We start from the raw sequence: 22,964 nt of genomic DNA, 5'->3' as shown, positions 1-22,964 counted from the left end.
CACAATTACCCCTAGTCTAAATAAAACACCGTTCACTTCTACTCTACGTTTCCTGTCCAATTTTATATCTCCACAACCAATGCCCCTTTAATTTTCATTTTCATTTTGCTGACAAGTCTATTATCCCGCACTTTATCAATCACTTTTTGAAAATTCGTGTGCACAGCATCAACTACTCCATTATTTTATCAAATAACTCAGCGAGGCTATTGAAGCACATTTTGCCTTCAATAAATACTTGTTGACTCTCAATTATTGATCTATATTTTGCCATGTGTCGAGTAATTCAAATTAGTTATGCTAAATTTGGGGGAAACGCATGAATTAATATGACATGTCAAAATCTGAGAGAAATTGAATAAACTAATCGCATTTGACATCTTGTGCGAGGGAAATAAAGGTGAGGGAGCACTATTTTGTACATTTAACCCCCGCTCTGGTTGCTTCCACAATATGTTTTCCATAATTCATCGCTCATTCTGCCCTAACACAGTGACATTTTTTATATAGAGCGGGCTATTATGCAAACCGCTACTAAATATCTTTAACATCTAGATATGCGTTGGCATCGTCCCAACGTTGTAGAGAGACCCAATATATGGACCCAGTATTAAGAATAGGTTTGAACCAGACCTTAGGGAGTCTATATCAATTGATTTGATCTCTGTTGTAGCGAAGATGTCGGAAGGCACTATTATTGATGTATTAAATCACATTACTACCTGGAGAGATCGACAATATTTGAGATAGATAGGAATGGGAGAACGGAGGTTTGGGTATTAACTTCCAAAGTAATATTTTGTGTTCGATACAAGAAAGCTAATTATTTTCTCCGAGACATGTCGACCTCTGGGACTGATTACTGAGATATATGGTCAGTATGGGTTCCTCACTGATGTTCAAAGGTAAACTGAAAAGATCCAGAGTTATAGGGCTGAATTCTACGAGGCGCCTTATTCCCCGTTCCTCACTAAGAAGCCGGGGGCGAGGCCGCCAAGTGTAATACCAGCTGCCCCGCAGCCAATAGACATGTGGCGGATTTTCGATCGGGGGGAGGGGCAGGAATCTCGCATCAGATAGCTAACGGCCAATCAGAGAATGGCAGCTCTCCGGAACTTCGGGGCATTCATAATTCTCAAGGCACCTTCTCATAATGCATTCTCCTCACTTCGAGTTATCTGATTTAGCATGTATTTACACCAAACACTCTAAAGTGTTACTTTTGGTTCGCGATGCTTTTGATTCACTCAACTTCATATGCAGGAGAAGAATGTTTGCGCTGCTCGTCTTCATACGCCCCTTGCAGTTACAATGAATTTAGAATACACTCCAGGCTTTGGGAATTTTAACAACGGCGCACGAATTCCGGGGCGACCATTCAATACTTAAATGGGAATAATTGCAAGGCTATGACAAAAAGCACGGGTGTGGGACAATTTGGAAACCTCTTTCAAACAGCCGGCACAAAGCCGAATTGACTCCTTTGTGCGGAAACATTCTATAATTATTGCTTCTTTTTTCAGTTCATTTTACATTCCCCTTCTACTGGACTTCTGATTAAGATTTATACTTTCCAACAAGCTTACGACGACGTTATGTGGTAGCAATATAGTTTCTCACCGAGGTCACACAGAACAAGGGCGAATGATCCCACCCAAGCACAGACACGATGTATTTCAATCAGTATACAAACCTAATTTAGCCAATGTAATATTTGATACGTTATATTATTAGCAAACGTTCACCCATTAATTTTGTAAAATCGTTGTTTCGACCAAGTTTTAGACAGTTTTGTATAAATTTGCAAAGGTAACAAAGAATAGAGAGCGTAATTTGGACGTTTTAAAATGGTCATAAATCAATGATAATTAATGCAAGAAAAGAATAGCATCAATTGAGACAATGAAAGAATGATTGTATTATACTGCAATTGCACAAAGAATGTGAGATGATTGCAGAGTCAGCACACTCTCGCATTACACCCAATCAAACAAACTAAATAACTGGGCAGTTTTGTTACAATTTCAAATAGAGCAGTTAAAACAACTGGCGATTTGATTGAAACATATAAGATCCTGAGGTGTCTTGACAGGGTGGATGTGGAGACGATGATTGTGGGAGAATCTAGAACGAGGGGTCACTGTTTAAAAATGAGGGGCCTCCCATTTAAAACAGAAATGAGGCAACAAAAAACAAAATAAAAACAACCTTTAAATTCGAGTTTTGCTCAGCTGACGTTCCCTATTGATGTAATTGAGGTACACCCAAGATTCTTGCATCAGATACAACTGGGCCTCTCTATACTTGTTTTAAGTGGGTTTGCTAGATCATCTTGTTGTGGATCCTGTGGATGCCAGACGTCTAAAGTTAAAACAGGAAATACATGGCAGGCCAGGCACCATCTGTGGAGTGGAATACAGAGTTAACGCTTCAGTCGCTGACCGTTCATCGGAACTGAGAAGAGTTAGAAGTGTAATAGGTTTTAAACAAGTGACAGTGGGAGAGCGGGACATAGGACAAAAGGGAAGGTTTGTGATAGGGTGAAAGACAGGCGGGATTAAATGACTAAAGAGTGGGTGATGTAGGGCCAAAGGAAGTGGTAACCGGCCAATTAAGGAAACAAAAGGTGTAACTGGAGGAAGACTGAATGGCAGAACGGTGAACAGCTGACGTCCAAAAGCAAGGACAACAAGGAAAAAACAGTTAAAAACAAAGCCTGCAAAAAGAAAGTAAAACACAAGGAGCAAAGGTTACAATTATTGTTGAACTCAATGTTGAGTCCAGAAGGTTATTAAGTTCTTAATCAAAAGATGAGATTCTGTTCCTCGAACATACATTGAGTTTCATTGGAAAACAAAGCGGAAGGCCGAGAACCGAGAGATTAGCATACGAACAAGGAGCAGGAAATCTGCATCCCACCTACCCCCGATAACCTATCATCCCCTTGCTTACCAAGGATCTACCCACCTCTGCCTTAAAAATATTCAAAGCCTCTGCTTCCACCACCTTTTCAGGAAAAGAGTTCCAAAGACTCACTACCCTCTGAATAAAAAAAAATAGCCTCACCTCTGTTTTAAATGGGAGACCCCTTATTTTTAAACAGTGGCCCCTAGTTCTAGATTCTCCCACAAACAGAAACGTCCTCTCCACATCCACCCTGTCAAGACCTCTCAGGATCTTATACGTTTCAATCAAGTCGCCTCTTACTCTTCTAAACTCCAGCCTGGTCTGCCCAACCTTTCCTCATAAGACAACCCACCCATTCCAGGTAATAGTCTGGTAAACACTCTCTGAACTGCTTCCAACGCATTTGCATCCTTCCTTAAATAAGGTGACCAAGACTGTACACTGTAGTCCAAATGTGGTCTCACTAACGCCCTGTACAACTGAAGCATAACCTCCCTACCTTTGCATTCAATTCCCCTTGCACTATATGATAACATTCTATTAGCTTTCCTAATTGCTTTCTGTACTTGCATACTATTCCTTTGTAATCGACGGTGACGTTTTAAAATGTCAGACGACCAGAAGCTCGGGTCGTGCTTGCTGACTGAATAGAACTGTTCTGCAAAACTGTCACACAATCTGCGTTTGGTCTCCCCAGCGCAGGGTAGACTCTGTGAGCATTGTGAGCAGCGAACATGGTATACTAAATTGAAAGAAGTCCACGTAAATAATTATTTCACCTGGAAGTTTTTGGTCTTGGATGGTAAGCACAGAGGAGGTTAAAGGACACGTGTTCCATCTCCGATGTTTGCATAGAAAGTGGCCATGGGAAGGGGAGGGATTGTTGGTGGTTTAAAAGTGGACCAGGGTGTCGCAGAGGGGGCGGCCCCTTCAGAATGCTGAAAGCGAACTGGATGGGTGGTACTTTCATGAACAAGGTGGTGGAAATGTTGGAGGATGATCCGTTGAATACGGAGGCTGGTGGGTGGAAGGTGCTGACACGGGGAACCCTATCGTTATTTTTTAAAAGGTGAAGGGTGAGAGCAGGATTGTGGGAAATGGGGCGGAACAGGTCCAGGTTCCTGTCAACCACGATGGGCATTCTTGGTTGATGAAATATGAAGACATTTCAGAAAAGCTGGTATGGAAAGTTACGCATTCAGAACGAATGTGACAGAGATAGAGAAATTGCAAGAATGGAATGGGGCGCTTACGGAAGCAAGGTGTGAGTAAGTTTTGTCAAGGCAGCTGTTGGAGTTGGTAGCGTTATAGTAAATATTTGTGACATTTTATCATTGGAAATGGAGGCAGAGCAGGGAAGGAAAGAGTTGGAGGTGGATCATGTGTAGGTGGGAGAAGCATGGAAATTGGTAGCAAAGTTGATGAAATTTTCCAGTCCGGGATAATAACAAGAAATGGAACCATCAATTAGTGGAAAAGGAAGTGAGGGAGGGAATGTGAATAGGACCGGAGCTGGAAAAGTTCCACATATTCAACAAAAGGACAGGCACAGCCAGGATACATACTCATTACAACACTTATCATTTGGAGGAAGTGAGTGAAGTTAAAGGAGAAGCTTGCAGTGAGTGAATGGTCCTCGAAGTTCTGAAAGGGAGGGGAGAGTATGATGTGCTTGGTGATGGTCCCTCGCTGGAGGTGCCGGAAATGGCAGAGGATAATATTTGCTAAAGATATCGAGTATTTGGTTAATTTGATTGAATTCTTTGATGAACTAATGGAGAGAGTTGATAATCGCAATGGCCTAATAAATAGTGGTGTGGAGTACAGAAACAAGGAAGTTATACAAAGCCTTTATAAAACAATGGTTAGGGACTAGATGCCGCTTTGTGTCCAATTTTGGGTAGTGCTCATTAGGGAAGTTGTCAAGACCTGATAGTGGGTGCAGAGCAGATTTCGTAGAATGGTAAAACAAAAACAAAAATACCTGGAAAAACTCAGCAGGTCTGACAGCATCTGCGGAGAGGAACACAGTTAATGTTTCAAGTCCGTATGACTCTTCAACAGAACTAAGGAAAAATAGAAAAGAGGTGAAATATAAGCTGGTTTAAGGGGGGTGGGGGGTGGGACAGGTAGAGCTGGATAGAGGGCCAGTGATAGGTGGAGATAACCAAAAGATGTCATAGACAAAAGGACAAAGAGGTGTTGGAACTGGTGATATTATCTAAGGAATGTGATAATAAAGGTACAGATAGCCCTAGTGGGGGCGGGGTGGGGGGAAGGGATCGAAATAGGCTAAAAGGCAAAGATAAAACAATGGATGGAAATACATTTAAAAATAATGGAAATAGGTGGGAAAAGAAAAATCGATATAAATTATTGGAAAAAAGGGGGATCGGAAAGGGGGTGGGGATGGAGTTCATGATCTAAAATTGTTGAACTCAATATTCAGTCTTGAAGGCTGTAAACTGCCTAGCCGGAAGATGAGGTGCTGTTCCTCCAGTTTGCGTTGAGCTTCACTGGAACAATGCAGCAGGCCAAGGACGGACATGTGGGCATGAGAGCAAGGTGGAGTGTTTAAATGGCAAGCAACAGGGAGGTCTGGGTCATGCTTGCAGACAGACCGAAGGTGTTGTTCCAGTGAAGCTCAACGCAAACTGGAGGAACAGCACCTCATCTTCTGACTAGGCATTTTACAGCCTTCTGGACTGAATATTGAGTTCAACAATTTTAGATCATGAACTCTCTCCTCCATCCCCACCCCCTTTCCGATCCCCCTTTTTTCCAATAACTTATATAGATTTTTCTTTTCCCATTTTTAAATGTATTTCCATCCATTGTTTTATCTCTGCCTTTTAGCCTATTTCAATCCCTTCCCCCCACCTCACCCCCACTAGAGCTATCTGTACCTTTATTATCATATTCCTTAGATAATATCACCAGCTTCAACACCTCTTTGGCCTTTTGTCTATGACATCTTTTGGTTATCTCCACCTATCACTGGCCCTCTATCCAGCTCCATCTGTCCTCCCCCCGCCCCGCCCCCCCCAACCCCCCAACCCCACCCCCCCTTAAACCAGCTTATATTTCACCTCTTTTCTATTTTTCCTTAGTTCTGTTGAAGAGTCATACGGACTCAAAACGTTAACTGTGTTCCTCTCCACAGATGCTGTCAGGCCTGCTGAGTTTTTCCAGGTATTTTTGTTTTTGTTTTGGATTTCCAGCATCTACAGTTTTTTGCTTTTATTTTAGTAGAATGGTGTCGTGGATAATAGACTTCAGTTGCGCGGAGTGACTAGAAAAATGGGGTCGTTCTCTTTACATCAGAAAAGTTTAAGGGGAAATTTTATAGAGGTGTTCTTGCAGGAATTCAATGGAGCAAACAAGAGGGAACTGTCTCCAGTGACTGAAGGGTTGGTGGTTGTGTATTACAGTTCACATGGCAACATGCACTTTGTAGCTTGGAGCTATGAATAGTGATGGGAGAGGCTCCAACGTACTTTCCATCACATGGCTGACCAGGAATCTGTCCCGCACGTTATTATAAAATGGAACAAACTGCCTGAAATGGTGGTGGAAAAAGTCTCAAAGTAACCTTCAAAGGGAAATTGATAAAATAGTTGAAGTTAGAAAACATGCACTGCTATGCGGCAAGAGCTGGGCAGTGGTTGAAATTGGATAGCTCCTTCAGAGAGCTGACATAAACACAATGGGCCAAAGAGATTCCTTCTGTGCTGCATCCTTCTATCATTCCCTGTGCTTTCGAACCCTTATCTAATCTCACGATCGCCAGTCCTTTCAGTTCAATGATTGAATCGTTACATCTTGTCCCCTTGTGCGCACTTCAGCTCGACAATGAAAATCTCACTTCTTTCAATTCTTCAAAGGCACTTATAGTAAAGTCATACGGTAAATAATTTGTTACCAACATTTAAAGTATTTGTGTCATTTCTGGTACTTAATTTAAAATAGGAAGCAATGACAATTCGTACAATAGCATCGCCCAGGGTGATCTCACTTTGCAGTTTCCATATTTAACACAAGTCTAATAAAGGTCAATCATATCAGCTCCAGGGCATCACTGCAGGAGTTCCTCCGGGTAGTGTCCTTGGCCCAGCCATCTTCAGCTGCTTAATCAATGAACTTCCTTCCATCATAAGGTCAGGAGTGGGGATGTTCACTGATGATTGCACAATGTTCAGCACCTTCGAGGCTCCTCAGATACTGAAGCAGTCCATGTCTAAATGCAGCAAGGCCTGGACAATATTCAGGCTTGGGCTGATAAGCTGCAAGTAACATTTGCGCCACACAAGTGCCAGGCAATGATCATCTCCAATGAGAGAGAATCCAACCATTTCCCCTTGACATTCAATGGCATTACCATCACTGAATCCCCCACTAGCAACAACCTGGGAGCTACCATTGACCAGAAATTGAACTGGACCAGCCATATAAATACTGTGGCTACAGGAGCACGTCAGATACTGGGAATTCTGCGAAGAATTATTCACCTCCTGACTCCCCAAAGCCTATTCACTATCTACAAGGCAGGAGTCAGGAGTGTGATGGAATACTCTCCAATTGCCTCGATGAGTGAAACTCCAACAACACTCAAGAAGCTTGACCCCATCCAGGTTAAACCAGCCTGCTTGATTGGCACCTCTTCCAAAAGCTTCAGCATCCACTCCCTCCGCCACCGATACACAGTTGCAGCAGTGTGTACCATCTACAAGATGCACTGCAGGGATTCACCAAGACACCTTAGACAGAACCTTCCAACCCGGTGACCTCTACCACCTAGAAGGGCAAAGGCATGGGAACACCACCATCTGCAAGTTCCCTTCCAAGCCACTCACCATCCTGACTTGGGACTGTATTACTATTCCTTCACTGTCGTTGTGTCAAAATCCTGGACTTCCTTCCCTAACAGCATTGTCGGTGTACCTACACCACATGGACTACAGCGGTTCAAGAAGGCAACTCACCACCACCTTCTCAAGGGAAAGTGAGAATGTGCAATAAATGATGTCCCAGCCTGCGATATCCACATCCCGTGAAAGAATAAAAACAACTGCTGTTACATGTGACTCATTCGCTTTCCGCCCTTCAATCCATTGACAGTCTAAACCTCAATTTCCTGTGACCTCAAATATTTCTCCAAAATCCTCTATCAAAGTCATAATTAACATCTTACGTGATTATGATGAAGGTAAATTGTCACCCCTCTTCCTTCTTGACTTGTCTGCTGCCTTTGACACATATCACACCATCCTTCACCAGCATATCTGCGCCATATTCCGCCTGGTTAGGACTGCCCTCCTCTGATTCCATTCCTATATATGTGAATCGTAGCCAGAGTATCACTTGCAGTGGTTTCTTTCCGTTGCCACATCATTGCCTCCGGTGCCTCCCAGTGGTTTGCCTTGACCCTCCCTAGCTCTATAATCTCCACCAGCCTCGCAATCCTCCAGGATACCTTCTCCCCTCTAATTCTGGCTCCCGAGCACCCCTGGTTATAATTGCTCCATCACTTGCCCTTTTACTTGCCGTGCCTTCTGTTACCTAGGCCCTAAACTCTGGAATTCTCTTCATAACCCTCTCCGCCCCATTTTCCTCCTTTAAGATGGTCTTTAAACCCTACCTCCATGACTAAGCTTTTGAACGCCCTAACATCGGCGCATGTGGTTTAGTATCAAATTTTGATCTAATAACGGCCTTGTGAAGGACATTTATTACATTAAAATCGCTAAATAAATGCAAGTTTTTGTTGTATAAACCTGTTTCCTTATCCGTTTATTTCTCACAACGTTTTACTAAGACTTGAATGCTTCTCCCAGGTCATTTTTGATAGCTCGCTCACATTCCAGGACAGGATAGAAGCAAAGTGTCTTGTGTTTGTCCATCCTTGACTTAGCTCCAATACATATCTATCATTATTCAGATGCCAGCAAAGTCAATGCTCAATCCCCTTAACTATTCTCTGTGTACATATCAGGTCGGGACTCACACACCGCTCTGCTAATCAAATTCGTGCTTGCCGATGACCTCGCCGCTATTAAACCGCTCACCCCCACCACCACCCCCCACCTCCCCTCCTCCCCCCCACCACCACCCCCCCCCCACACCCCCACACCCCCACCTCAGCTTTCCCTCTATTATAATCTTTAAGCTTCGACAACCCGAGCATGTGTTCATCTTTCGTCCTTGTTTAAGCGCATCTTGGAATATGCACTCCAACCATTCTCGTGTTGTATTCTAGGGTTTCGAAACTTCAATTCTCTTTTTTTCCAAAATGGTTGGAATGCATATTATGCAAATATCAGTCAATTTAAGCCCAGCATTGCTGTAGCCCGATTTCACGTGGAAGGAGTTTTGATTACATGATCAATATTCAGTGACTGTCTGAAAATTGAATCTTCCTAAGGCGACGTTTAGAAATATCTCAGAAACGAATTAATTTCCTTCTGACTCCCACCAGAACCTTCACCACGATTGAATGGGTTCAAGTTCTCGCCGTGCTAATGCTCTGTCCCCGCCGTAAGTACTGGCGTTAGCCTGCACCATCGCTGCTATTTGCGTTGTCCTGACCGGTTTTTTTTTCGTGCATGAGTTTAATGGACCTGAAATACAAACAATATTAACAATTGCGCAGAATTTGTAATCAATAACTTGTTATTTCACCAGATACAAACGGGGACCCTGTCCTGACTAAACCAAGGTCCATCTCTACATCCGCGGGTAGAACCGTCTCGATCACATGTACCATGTGCGAAGACAGCAGCATCGACAGCTACTCCACGAGGTGGTATTGGCAGAAACACGGCAGCACCCCTGTGTTTATTTGGAACGGGAGCTCCACGAGAGAATCACGTGTTCCAGAACGATTTTCCGGGTCTGTGGACTCATCGAGCAACAAGATGCAGTTCACCATCAGCAACATGAAATCGGACGATGCCGCTGATTATTACTGCAGTGTAGAGAATAATGCCTTCGGTAGAGGGACGAAGCTGAATCTAGGCGGTAAAAAAATTATTTGCAATCCGAAGTTTGGAGTTTGCCAGCAGCAGTTTTCGATTAGTGTTTGGTTTTTTGTTAGCCCAAGTTCACTGGATCGGAATAGACCAGTGTCCTAGTGTCTCGTGATGGCAGAGCCAATGGCATTTTTCCTACTCGGTTTCCAAAACTCTCATCAAATTGTCCTCCAGCATTTGCAACGTCACCGATCAAGTATCCAAAGTACTTTAAAATCGAAGTACTTGGTGTAAATCAAAGTTATTGTCTCAAAATATACTCACGCGTGAAATATATTCCAGTGATATTCAAGGGATAGCCAGGTGCAACGAGCGCCCGAATTTACAGAGGGCACCCAGGCCTTGGCGAGTGATCAGAGGCAATTTCTGAAGATGTCACCAGTACTGTGAGGTTTTAGTTACGAGACAACGCAACTTATTCTCATTCAACAAGAAGCTTTCTTTGTGTGATCTGGTAAAAATGTTCAAAATGACAAGCCATTGTGTTACAACAAGGTGAAACCAAATATTTTCGCTCATGGGTCAAAAGGTAACATGAGGACCTAAATTGAATATCATAGCGAGAAGGACGAAGGGACAGGATAAAATGTTTTCTGCATCCAATGGACTGTTAGGACTGCAGTGTTTTAGTTGTAGTCGTGAAGCGAGCAAAACAACAACAATGTTTAAAAGGAATGCATAAATGCTTCAGAAGGAAAAATAAATACAAGGGAATTAGATTAAGGGGGCGGGTCTGTGCCTTCTAAATATATCTCTCTATGAATCCCACAGAGTCTTTCAGACTGGCGTACCCCAGCCCTTCTCAAAATATTAGAAACACAAATTTAAAGCATTTCCCAGATACTGTTTCCATTCCACTAAAGCACTGCCGCGATTTCATGACCATTCTGGGACTGAGACTGTGGGCGGATAGTGTGATGACCTGCTGTAGGTCAATGTCACCGGGCTCCAAATTCACTGAAAACTGTTCAGTACAAGATTCTCAGTACATTTGACATTATCCCCCTCTGGCTATAGTTATGTTGCGCTAAGTTCAGTTGGTGATAGCGATCAACAGTAATCGATTTTCAGCATAACGCTGGAACAAATATCAGCTATCGACAGGGTGTATATTTTCTTAAAAAGTCGCGGGTTCATTATCTTACCGTCCGATCAGCTATGTGGGAATGTGTCGGAACGGCTTTTCAGATTTTTATACCAGCTTTTGCACTGAGTCACGCTTTGTCACTGTTTAGTGTCAATGAATCATAGAATCGTAGAATCTTAGAATAGTTACAGCACGGAAAGAGGTCATTCTTGTGCCGGGTCTGTCAAGAAACACTCAGCTTGCCCCAAAGACCCCGCTCTTCACCCGTAGCTCTGTGTTTTTCTTTCCTCTTCAGCTGCTTATCCAATTCCTTCTTGAAAGTCACTATTGACTCGGTCTCTACCCCGCTCTCAGGCAGTACCATCCGATTGCTGCATAATAAATTCTTCTTCGCTTCTCCATTGTTTATTTTACCATTCACATTAAATTGATGTCCGCTAGTTCGAAATCCTTTCACCAATGGAAAGAGTTTCTTCCCATCCACCCTTCGCAGACCTCTCATGGTTTTGAACACTCCTAACAAATCTCCTCTCACTTTTCACTAATGAGAACAACCCTCGGCTTCTCCAATCGATGGACACAACTGAAGTGCCTCATCCCTGGAACCATTCTCGTAAATAATTTCTGCACACTCTCTAGAGCCAACACATCCTTTCTATAATATGGTGCAATACTCCCTTTGAGGCTGAATTAGTGTTTTATAAATGTTTGTTACAACTTCCTTGCTGCTGTACTCTATTTATAAAGCCCAGGGTAGCGTAAGCCTTTTTTAAACCATTTTCTCAACCTGCCCTGACACCTCCATCGATTTATGTGCATATACATCCAGGCAAAAGCAAAATACTGTGGATGCTGGAAATCTGAAACAAAAACAGAAAATGCTGAAAAAACTCAGGAGGTCTAGCAGCATCTGTGGAGAGAAAAAAATAGAGTTAACGTTTCGAGTCTGTATGACTCTTCTTCAGAGTCCCTTGGGTGACGAAAGAGAGATAGCGAGAGTAAGATGAAGCAGAAACAGGGTGCATATGCCAGGTTTTAAGTTGATAATATAAGCAAGAACCACAATGAAAATAGAAAATTCAGAGGGGAAGTGGAAAAGAAATAAGAGAAGCAAAGCAGAAGCATGAGAAGAGACTGGCAGCTAACATAAAAGGAAATCCAAAGACCCAAAGGGTAGTGAGAGGAGTGGGGGATAGGGAGGGGGGTGGAAAAGAGATCAAAAAAATCCATGCATGCAATGGCTTGAGGTACTAAATCAATACTTTGTATCTGTCTTCCCAACGAGGCATATGTTTCCCTAGTCATCGTGAAAGAAGAGGCAGTGGAGACACTGGGTTGGATAAAAATTGATAAAGAGGAAGTATTGTAAATGTGGTCTGCACATAAAGTTGGTAAGTTTCCAGGAGCAGGTGGGATGTGTCCAAGGATACTGAGGGAAGTAAGGGTGGAAACTGCAGAGGCATTGGCCATAAATTTACAATCCTCAGAAGACACAGGGTGGTGCCAGAAGACCACAGATTTACAAATGTTACACTCTTGTTCAAAAAGGTGTGTAAGGATAAGGCCAACACTTACAGACTAGTCAGTTTTACCTCAGTGGGTGGGAAACTTTTAGAAACAATAAACTGTGAAAAATTGACAATAACTCAGACAAATATGGATTAATTAAGGAAAGCTGGCTCGAATTTGTTAAAGGCAAATCGTGTTGAACTAATTTGATTGAGCTTTTCTTTCTGACCAGACAACAGAAAGGATTGATAAAGGTAATCAGGTTGATTATGGTGCCGATGGACTTCCAATGGGTGTTTGATAAGGTTTCACATAATAGCCTTGCTGGCAAAATTGAAATTCATGGAGTAGAAGGGATAGAGGCAGGGTATGAAGTTAGCTGAGTGACAGGAAATAATGAGTCGCGTTGAACGGTTCTTTTATTTTGGACTAGAGGAAGGGATACAATGGGTTTCCCGGGGTTTCAGTAATAGGGCCACTGCTTTTCTTGATGTATATTAATGGCCTAGACTTGGGCATACAGAACACAATTTCAACATTTGTAGATGACACAAAAAGTTAGAAGTATTGTGAACTGAGAGGATGATGGTGATTAACTTCAGGAGGTTATTGATAAACTCTGAGAGGACATAGACACGTTTGTAGAATTGGCAGGTACATGTCAGAAAAAAATTTAATCCAGAAAGTGTGAAGTCATACATGTTGGTAGGAAAGACTTGGAGAGGCAATATAAAATAAATGGTACAACTCTAAAGAGGTGCAGGAACTGGCTGCCTGGATTAATCAATGGCTTCAGAGTGAAGGCACCAGTAAGTAGCAGCGACCACAATATGATTTAATTTTATATCCAGTTTGAAAGGGAGAAGAGTGGGTCTAAGGCTAGTATTTTAAACTTAATTAAGGGCAACTATGTGGGCATGAAAGCTGAACTAGCTGAAGTGAACTGGGATACTAGGCTGGGAGTTAGATCAATAGAGGAGCAGACACAAACATTTAAGGGACATTTCAGAAAACTCAGAAAAAGTCCTACTACAAAGAAAAATTCTAACAAGAGGACCCACCATCTGCGATTAACTAAAGAATCTAAGGAAAGCATCATAATTAAGGAAAATGCATATAACTGCGCAAAGATAAGTGGCAGGTCAGATGATTGGTCAGAATATAAAGAATGGCAGAGAATGACTAAAGGTTAATCAGGAGAAAGAAATTAGAGTATAAGAGGAAGATAGCTAGAAATGTAAAAACGGCTAGTTTCTACAGGTATCTAAAAAGGAAGAGTAAGTAAAGTGAGTGTTGCTCCTCTAGAGAGTAAGAATGGGGTGTTAAAAGTAGATAATAAGGAAATGGCAGGTGAAATGAACAAATATTTTGCCTCTGTCTTCACTACAGAGGATACAAAACGCATTCCAGTGATAGCTGTAAATCAGGAGGTGGAAGGGAAGGGGCAGCTTGATGAAATTACAGTCACTAGAGAAGCAGTAATCAGCAAACTGATGGAGCTGCAGGCTGACAAGTCTCCGGGTCCTGATAGACTTCATCCTAGGGTCTTAAAGGGGGTGGTTAATGAGGTGGTAGATGTATTGGCATTAATTTTCCTAAATTCTCTAGGTTCTGGAAAGGTTTCATTGGACTGGAAAGTAGCAAATATAACCCCTCTATTCAAGAAAGGAGGGAGGTGCCTGACGTCTGTCATGGGGAAGGTGTAAGTGTCGATTATTAGAGAAACTCAAGGTAATCAGGAAGAGTCAGCATGGTTTTGTGAAAGGGAAATCATGTTTAACCAATTTATTGGAGTTCTTTGAAGGAGTACCATGCACTATGGATAAAGAGGAGTCTGTAAACACACTACTTGTATTTCCAGAAGGCATTTAATAAGGTGCTACATCAAAGGTTATTGCGGGAAATAAAAGCTCATGGTGTAAGGGTAACACATTAGCATATTAGATGGCAGATTGGCTGGCTGGCAGAAAACAGGGAGCATGCATAAATGGGTCTGTTTCTGATTGGCAGGATGTGACGAGTGGAGCCCTGCATGGGTCTGTACTGGGGCCTCAACTTTTTACAATTTATATCAATGACTTAAACGGGGGCAGTGAAGGCATGTTAGCTAAATTTGCAGATGACACAAAGATCGATAGGAAAGTATGTTGTGAAGAAGACATAAGGAGGTTGCAGACAGATATGAATAGGTTGAGTGAGTAGGCAAAAATCTGGCAGATGAAGTTTAATGTAGGGATATGTGAAGTTGTTCACTTTGGCAGAAAGAATAAAAAAGCAGAGAATTGCTTAAAAGGAGAACAACTGCAGAATTCCGAGGTGCAAAGGGATCAAGATGTTCTTGCTCGCGAGTCACAAAATGTTAGTTTAAGGCACAGCAAGTATTTAAGACAGCTCATGGAATGCTATACTTTATTACGAGAGGAATCCAACATAAAAGTAAGGACGTTATGCTTCAGTTATCCAGGGCATTGGTGAGACCGCACCTCAAATACTGTTTTGGTCTCCTTATTTAACGAAGGATGTAAATGTGTTGGAGGCGGTTCAGAGGAGGTTTACTAGATTGATGAGGATGCCTGGGATGAGCAGGTTGTCTTATGAGGAAAGGTTAGACTGACTGGGCTTTTTTCCACTGGAGTTCAGGAGAGTGAGTGGTCACTTGATGAAATATATAAGGCCCTGAACAGTATTGACAAGGTGGATGTGGAAAGGATGTTTCCTTTGGTGGGTGAGTCCAGAACTAAGGGACACTGTTTTAAAATTAGGGGGTTGCTCTTTTAGGATGGAGATGAGGAGAATTTTTTTTCTCTCAGACGGTTGTGCGACTTTGGAATTCCCTGCCTCAGAAGGCGGTGGAGGCGGGGTCATTGAATATTTTTAAGGCAGAGGTAGACAGATTCTTGTTAGGAAAAGTAATCAAAGCTTATCGGGGTAGATGGGAATGTGGAATTTGAAACACAAATAGATCAACCATGACCTTATTGAATAGCGGAGCAGACTCGAGGGGCCGAATGGTCTACTTCTGCTCCAATTTCGTATGTTTGTATGTTCGATGTCTGTAAAACCAAATACCAATAACAGAATCAATTATAATGGCACAGCCTCCACTTTTCACCCCTTTCTCTTCAGTGCTCTGAGTAACATGAACCATTTTATCAAGGGATTTCGTTGACAGATGATGCTTGTCATTCCAAGAGAAAGGAGATTTTGACAGTGCAGTTTCAATCTTCTTACACTGGGTTATACATCATTGTTACTATCGTAGGAATATTTCGAGTTAATAAGAAAAATAAAGGATGAACTTGAAGTAATATAGCGCCGATCACGACAATAACACATCTCAACTTTCTTCCGTTCTAATATATGAAAGCTGGCTAACTATTTGCGTAGCTGCATTGGGATAATGGCCAGTTACTCTTCTTTCGCGATGTTGGTTGAGGGATAAATATCGACCAGGACATGTTGGCTTTATTTTACATGCATAGGATACCAGGATCATTTGCGACCTTAGGAACGGCCGTTTCTGTCCCTTTTCAAGTCGTCCCTGGCACAATTAATTGTCCCACGCTCAGGGTTACGAACCAGCGAGTTTTTGGCGGTGATGACGGATGAGCTCGACCTGGAGGCGCAATTGCTGCTTACAGGCGGAGGATACTTCGAGGGAGAGGGCTTTTTTTCCTTTAGACCCACTGAAGAAAGCAAGGGAAAACCACTTGGTGGATTCTTTTCTCCGGTCATATTGATCATTGAAGTTGAAAATGGGAGCCTTGAGGGCAACTGAAGAGGAAAGTGCAGGACCGCGAGACATGGAGAAATTAGCATAGTACAAGGCCTTGGTCATGCATATTATGGAGGCATTATTAGACAATACAGGTATAATTGTTTACAATAACGGGATCTGTTTGTTTGAAAACGGGTTCTCTTTCAACGTATCATTTGTGAAACTTTGACCCCAGGGATGTCTCCAAGTAGTGCATTTTGAATGTGATAGACCTTGTGCAAACTAGAGCAGAGCGCCCATGGCAATTATTGTAAGTCCAAATATTTGTTCTATATTTACCAGATTAGTGCAAAACTGAAGAAAGAAGCAAACAACCGAGATTAACAAAGAATCGAGTGTTTTGAGCTCATATTAAATAAATTTTGCTGTCAGCTTGGTTCCAATATTTAATCCAAATTCAGATTTATTGATTTTAAGTTTCCTTTAAATCCTCAGCAGCTGACACACAGACAGTCCTGTACATATGAATGTAAATGTGCCCTCGTATTATTTTGAAGTTTTCATTTATTATTTTTGATCCCATTGTTTCATTTAGATACAAATCCTTTTTGAGGATGTGTATCTGTTGCTTTCCATGTCAACAAAGTAGGAACATTTTCTTAGGTTATCCAGAAATACCTGGATACTTTGTTCCAGAAGGCCCTCATAGAAGAGGGTCATCTGTTTTGGTCAGCAGTAAGGGGCAGGAGGATGTAACCGTGAGTGAAGCAGGTAATTGGGCTGAGCAGACAGTAGTGGAGGAGTCTCAGGCTTTGCAATTGTCAAACAGGTGTGAGGTGCTCACAACCTGTGTGGATGAAAGCGAAGTCTGCAAGGTAGATGAGCTGGCTGGCCATGGCACTGTACAGAAAGCCATTCAAGCAAGGGGAGCAAAATGGAATGTAGTGGTAGTAGCGGATAGTATAGTGAGGGGGATTGACACTGTTCTCTGCAGCAAAGAGTGAGAGTCCAGACAGCTATGTTGCCTGCCTGGTGCCAGGGTTGGGGTCATCTGCTCAGGGCTGGAGAGGAACTTGCAGTGAGAGGGGGAGGGTACAGTTGTCGTGGTCCATGTAGGTACCAATGACATAGGTAGAACTAGGAAAGAGGTTCTGCAAAGTCAACATGAGGAGCTAGGTACCAAATTAAGAAGCAGAACTTCAAAGGTAATAATCTCTGGATTATGACTTGAGCCACGTGAAAATTGGCGTAGGTCAAATAAGATTAGAGTCACAAATGTGTGGCTCAAAAGACTGGTGTGGGAGAAGTAGGCTCCAGTTTGTGAAGCAGTGGCATCAGTACTGAGGAAAGTGGGGGCTGTACCATTGGGACGGTTTATACCTGAACTGTGCTGGTGCGAGAGTCCTCGCAAATCACATAACTAGGGAAGTAGAGAGGGCTTTAAACTAAACAAGAGGGATGAGGGATCAAGCTTACGTAGAGATAGCAATTCAAGGTGTAGAGTCAAGACAGGAGGGCAAAATAATAATATGAGAAATGAGAGTCAGAGAATGGCAGGAAGGGACAGGGAGAAAAAACCTAAGCATACATCAACAGTCAAGATTAGATGTTACAAAGCTAACAAAAAGACAAAACTGAAGGCTCCCTATCTGAATGCATGTAGCATTCATAACAAAGTAAATTAATTGATGGGATGAAAGCTGAGCTAGCTGAAGTGAGCTGGGAAACTAGGCTACAGGTTAGATCAATAGAGAAGCAGTGGCAAACATTTAAGGGGATATTTCAGAGCATTCAGAATAAGTACATTCCTACTATAAAGAAAAATTCCAAGGGGAGAGCCCTCCATCCATGGTTAACTAAAGAAGCTCTTAAGTGCATCGATGGGCAGAGGGATCTGGGTGTACAGGTCCACAGGTCACTGAAAGTGGCAACGCAGGTAGATAAGGTAGTCAGGAAGGCATATGGCATGCTTGCCTTCATCGGCAGGGGTATTGAGTATAAAAGCTGGGAAATCATGCTGCAGCTGAATAGAACCTTGGTTAGGCCACACTTGGAATATTGCATGCAATTCTGGTCGCCTCATTACCAGAAGGAAATGGAGGCATTAGAGAGGGTGCAGAGGAGGTTTACCAGGATGCTGCCTGGTCTGGATGTTATTAGCTATGAGGAGGGTTGGAGAAACTTGGATTGTTCTCACTAGAGCAACGGAGATTGAGGGGCAACTTGATAGAAGTTTACAAAATTATGTGTGGCATGGACAGAGTAGATAGTCAGAAGCTTTTTCCCAGGGTGGAAGAGTCAATTACTAGGGGGCATAGATTTAAGATGAGAGGGGAAAACTTTAGAGGAGATGTGCGGGGCAAGTTTTTTACGCAGAGGGTAGTGAGTTCTTGGAATTCGCTGCCAGAGGAGGTAGTGGAAGCAGGTACGCTTGGGCGTTTAAGAGGCAGCTTGACAAATACATGAATAGGATGGGAATAGAGGGATACCGACCCCGGAAGTGCAAAATGTTTTAGTTTGATGGGCAATATGATCGGCACAGGCTTGGAGGGCCGAAGGGCCTGTTCCTGTGCTGTACTTTTTTTTGTATCTAAGTTAAGGAAAGCATGAAACTTAAGGATAAAGCATACAGCTCCTCAAAGATGAGTGGCAGGACAGATGATAAGACAGATTGTAAGGACTGGCAGAGAATGGCTAAAAAGTTCATCAGGAGATAGAAATTAGAGTATGAGAGGAAGCTAGCTAGAAATGTAAATACGGATAGCAAGGGTTTCTACAGGTACTGAAAAGGAAAAAGGTAAGTAAAGTGAGTGTTGGTCCTCTAGAGTGTGACAGTGGGGAGTTAATAGTAGATAATAAGGAAATGGCAGAAGAAATGAACATTCTGTGTTCACTACAGAGGATACAAAAAACATTCCAGTAATAGCTTCAAATCAGGATGTGAAAGGGAGAAAGGAACTTGAAATCACGAGGAAAATGGTACTGAGCAAACTGATGGAGCTGCGGGCTGACAAGTCTCTGGATCCTGATGGACACCATCCTAGGGTCTTAATTAGGTGGTTAATGAGGTAGTCAATGCGCTGGTGTTAATTTTCCAAAATTCACTAGATTCCAAAAAGGTTCCATAAGATTGGAAAATAGCAAATATAACCCCTCTAATCAAGAAGGGAGGGAGGCAGAAAACAGGAAACTATAGGCCAGTTAGCTTGACGTTTGTCAAGGGGAAGTTGTTAGAATCGATCATTAAGGAGGTTATAGGTGGGCATTTAGAAGAGCTCAAGGCAACCGGGAAGAGTCAGCATGGTTTTGTGAATGGATATTCATGTTTAACCAATTTATTTGAGTTTTTTGAATGAGCAACATGCGCAGTGGATAAAGGGGAGCTTGTAGATGTACTGTACTTGGATTTCCAGAAGGCATTTGATAAGGTGCCACATCAAGGATTATTATGAAAAATAAAGGTGCATGGTGTTGTCGGTAACATATTAGCTTGGGTAGAAGATTGGCTGGCTGGCAGAAAGTAGAGAGTGTGCATAAATGGGTCTTTTTCGGATTGGCAGGATGTGATGAGTGGAGTCCCAGAGGAGCCTGTGATGAGGCCTCAACTTTTTACGATTTACATCAATGACTTAGATGAGGGGAGTGAAGACATGGTAGCTAAATTTGCAGATGACACAAAGATAGGTAGGAAAGTATGTTGTGAAGAGGACATGAGGAGGCTGCAGATGGATATAGTTAGGTTGAGTGAGTGGGAAAAGTTCTGGCAAATGGAGTTTAATGTGGTTTAATGGAGTTTAATGTGAAGTTGTTCACTTTGGCGGGAAGAACAAAAAGCAAAACAAAACTTAAATGGAGAATGACTGCATAATTTTGAGGTGCAGAGGGATCTAGGTGTTCTAATAGAAGTCACAAAAAGTTAGCATGCAGGTACAGCAAGTAATTAAGAAGGCTAATAGAATGCTATCCTTTATTACGAGAGGGATTGAACATAAAAGTAAGGATGTTATGCTTCAGTTATACAGGGCATTGGTGAGACTGCACCTCGGATACTGCGTGCAGTTTTGGTCTGCTTATTTATAGAAGGGTGTAAATGCATTGGAGGCGGTTCAAAGGAGGTTTACTAGATTCATACGTGTAATGAGTGGGTTACCTTATGAGGAAAGGTTGGACAGACTGGGCTTGTTTCCACTGGAGTTTAGAAGACTGAGGGGTGACTTGATTGAAGTATATAAGACCCTGAATGGTCTTGACAAGGTGGAGTGGAAGGGATATTTCCTCTTGAGGGTGGGCCCAGAACGAGGGGCACTGTTTTAAAATTAAGGGTTGCCCTTGTAGGACAGAGATGAAGAGATTTTGTTTCTCTTGGAGGGTTGTGCGACTTTGGAACACTCTGCCTCAGAAGGTGGTGGAGGCGGGATCATTGAATGTTTTTAAGGCAGAGGAATATAAATTCTTGTTAGGCAAGGGAATCAAAGGTTATCGGGTTTAGATGGGAATGTGGACATTGAAACACAAACAGATCAGCCATGATCTTATTGATTGACGGAGCAGGCTCGACTGGCCGAATGGTCTATTCCTGTTTCTATTCCTTTTGTCCTTATGTTCTTATTTCTAAAGATGTGGGTCCCAGTCACTGTACAATGGCACTGATGAGGTTTCTGTAAACTCCGATATCCAGTGATTAGACGATGACCTGTATTGGTGGAAGTGATTAAATTTCATTGAGCACAAGCAAGGCTTGATACATTAAAAGATCTGAACAGTAGTTTTCATGGTGCAGTTGAGAGATTTATCACCCCGTTTATGCTTTGTTGGAAGCCGCAGTGACAAAATGCTTCCGCCCTCTCTCAGGCAACCATCGCTCGTCCTGAGTGTCCTTTGAATTCCCTAAATTCTCTTGGAAGTCTTCTCTCACATTCGAGGGACTGCCCAATTATCCCCACTCTCCCCACTCATACTTATTTTTATATTTGAAACTACTGCATTTCACTAAATTAGTCATTGGCTTACACCCATCCGCTTTTTGTCCAATTAAAGAAATCCACGCACACAATCGGCGGAATTTAGTACCCGTCCCAAAACGAGTTAGGTGGCAGGAGGCATTTAATCGGGCGCCAGGGTGGCGGGTGGGGACCCCGCTGCCTTCTTGCATCTGCCGACTAAGCCCGGGCGGGAAGGCTCCTGGACGACCTTCCAGCCCTGACGCCAATTGAGGCCATTAAATAGGCAACTAATGCCCACTGAAGGGCCTCATCCCGCCGCCCCTGGTATTCATCTAGCAATGGGCGGGGAATTCGCCATGCGGGAAGCCAAAAAGCAAACCCCACGGTTCAGAGGCACTATGTGCCTTGTCGAGGGACCGGACATCTGGAAGAGGGTGGCAGTGCTGAGCACCAGCCCACTGCCGTTGCTGTGGAACCCCCTCACCAACCACCCCCACCCCGCCACCCATCACTCACTTTCGGCCTGAGTTCCTGGACTGAGAGCGCTTAATTTGGCGGGGTTTCCCAGGAGGAGGCGTCAGGGGGCTCGCGGCGGCTCTCCAGTCGCCGGGCGAGACCCCCGTCGCCTGCATTAAACACTATGCGATTGTTCTGTTTGTTCGTGTTTAGAGATTCTGACTCTGATATTACTAATTTTGATTTGGAGGCTGTTATCCATCCAGCTGTTGCAACAAAATGGAACATCTTTCCACATTGACGAGCCTTGACGATCTTGATCACCTTTAAATTCATCCAGTCATCCGCCTACTCTTACTTCCCATGGTAAGACAGTTGTCTCCGCTAGCTATCGGATTCTTTCTTCTGCTAGTGGCATACTGTTAAGTTAACGTTAGCCAGATTAATCTTTGGCTCGCTTCTCCTAACCTTGTCAGCTTGCACCACTTTCTAACAAGCAGTAAAATATAGCAATGGTATACAGTACCAGCATTCTAGCATATCGATTTTCCGATTATTAAGCAAAGTATAGACACTATTCAATGGTATTAAACTCTTCATAGCTTAAAAATGACGAACACGTTGATCCCGACTTTTATGGCAACTAAAAATAGATCGTCTTTTATTTTTTTTCTACTCTCCAGATCCACGGGTCCCCTCGGTCTCCCTCATTCCACCTTCATCGGATCAAATCACAGCGAAGAACACCGCGACCCTGGTGTGTTTGGTGAGCGGTTTTAAGCCGGGAGCTGTGGAGATTGAATAGACTGTAGATGGCAGTGTCAGAGGCAATGGTGTTGAGACCAGTCGGATCCAGCAGGAGACGGACAACACTTTCAGTGTGAGCAGTTATCTGACTCTGTCAGCCTCAGACTGGAACTCACACGAGCTTTACTCCTGTCTGGTTAAAAACGAGGCTCACGCAAATCCGCTTAAAACAAGCATTGCGAGGCACAGCTGTATCGGATTCAAGAACATGATGAATTGTGAAAACATTAGTAAAATTTCTTTGAAAATGCATTCCATAACCACCTAACACATGTTTGAATTTAAATTGAATGTTTCAAAACAAAATAACTGTTTATTGACTGGGTCCTACTGTCTCTATTTAACAGTGTTCACCCTGATAAAATTTCAATGTAACATTACAAATACTGCAGTGTAATAAAATGACTTCCGTCATCTGGGATGTTGTTATTTTTCTTCTCCGTTATCCTTGAGACAATTTCTTGTAGCTTCCTCCGTGTGAATAAATAGTGACGTTTTGTTCTTTTCGA

At 42.8% G+C, this 22,964-nt stretch overlaps 1 pseudogene; it reads left to right on the top strand.

Moving 5' to 3' along the window:
- Positions 1-22,723, top strand: part of LOC144687996 (immunoglobulin lambda-1 light chain-like) — a 31,842-nt pseudogene extending 9,119 nt beyond the window's left edge.
- The last annotated feature ends 241 nt before the right edge of the window (positions 22,724-22,964 follow it).

Source organism: Cetorhinus maximus, chromosome 12 (assembly GCF_964194155.1).
Source record: "Cetorhinus maximus chromosome 12, sCetMax3.hap1.1, whole genome shotgun sequence".
NCBI lineage: Eukaryota > Metazoa > Chordata > Chondrichthyes > Lamniformes > Cetorhinidae > Cetorhinus > Cetorhinus maximus.
Note: the sequence above shows the minus strand (reverse complement) of the source record. Positions and strands in the feature narration are given on the sequence as shown.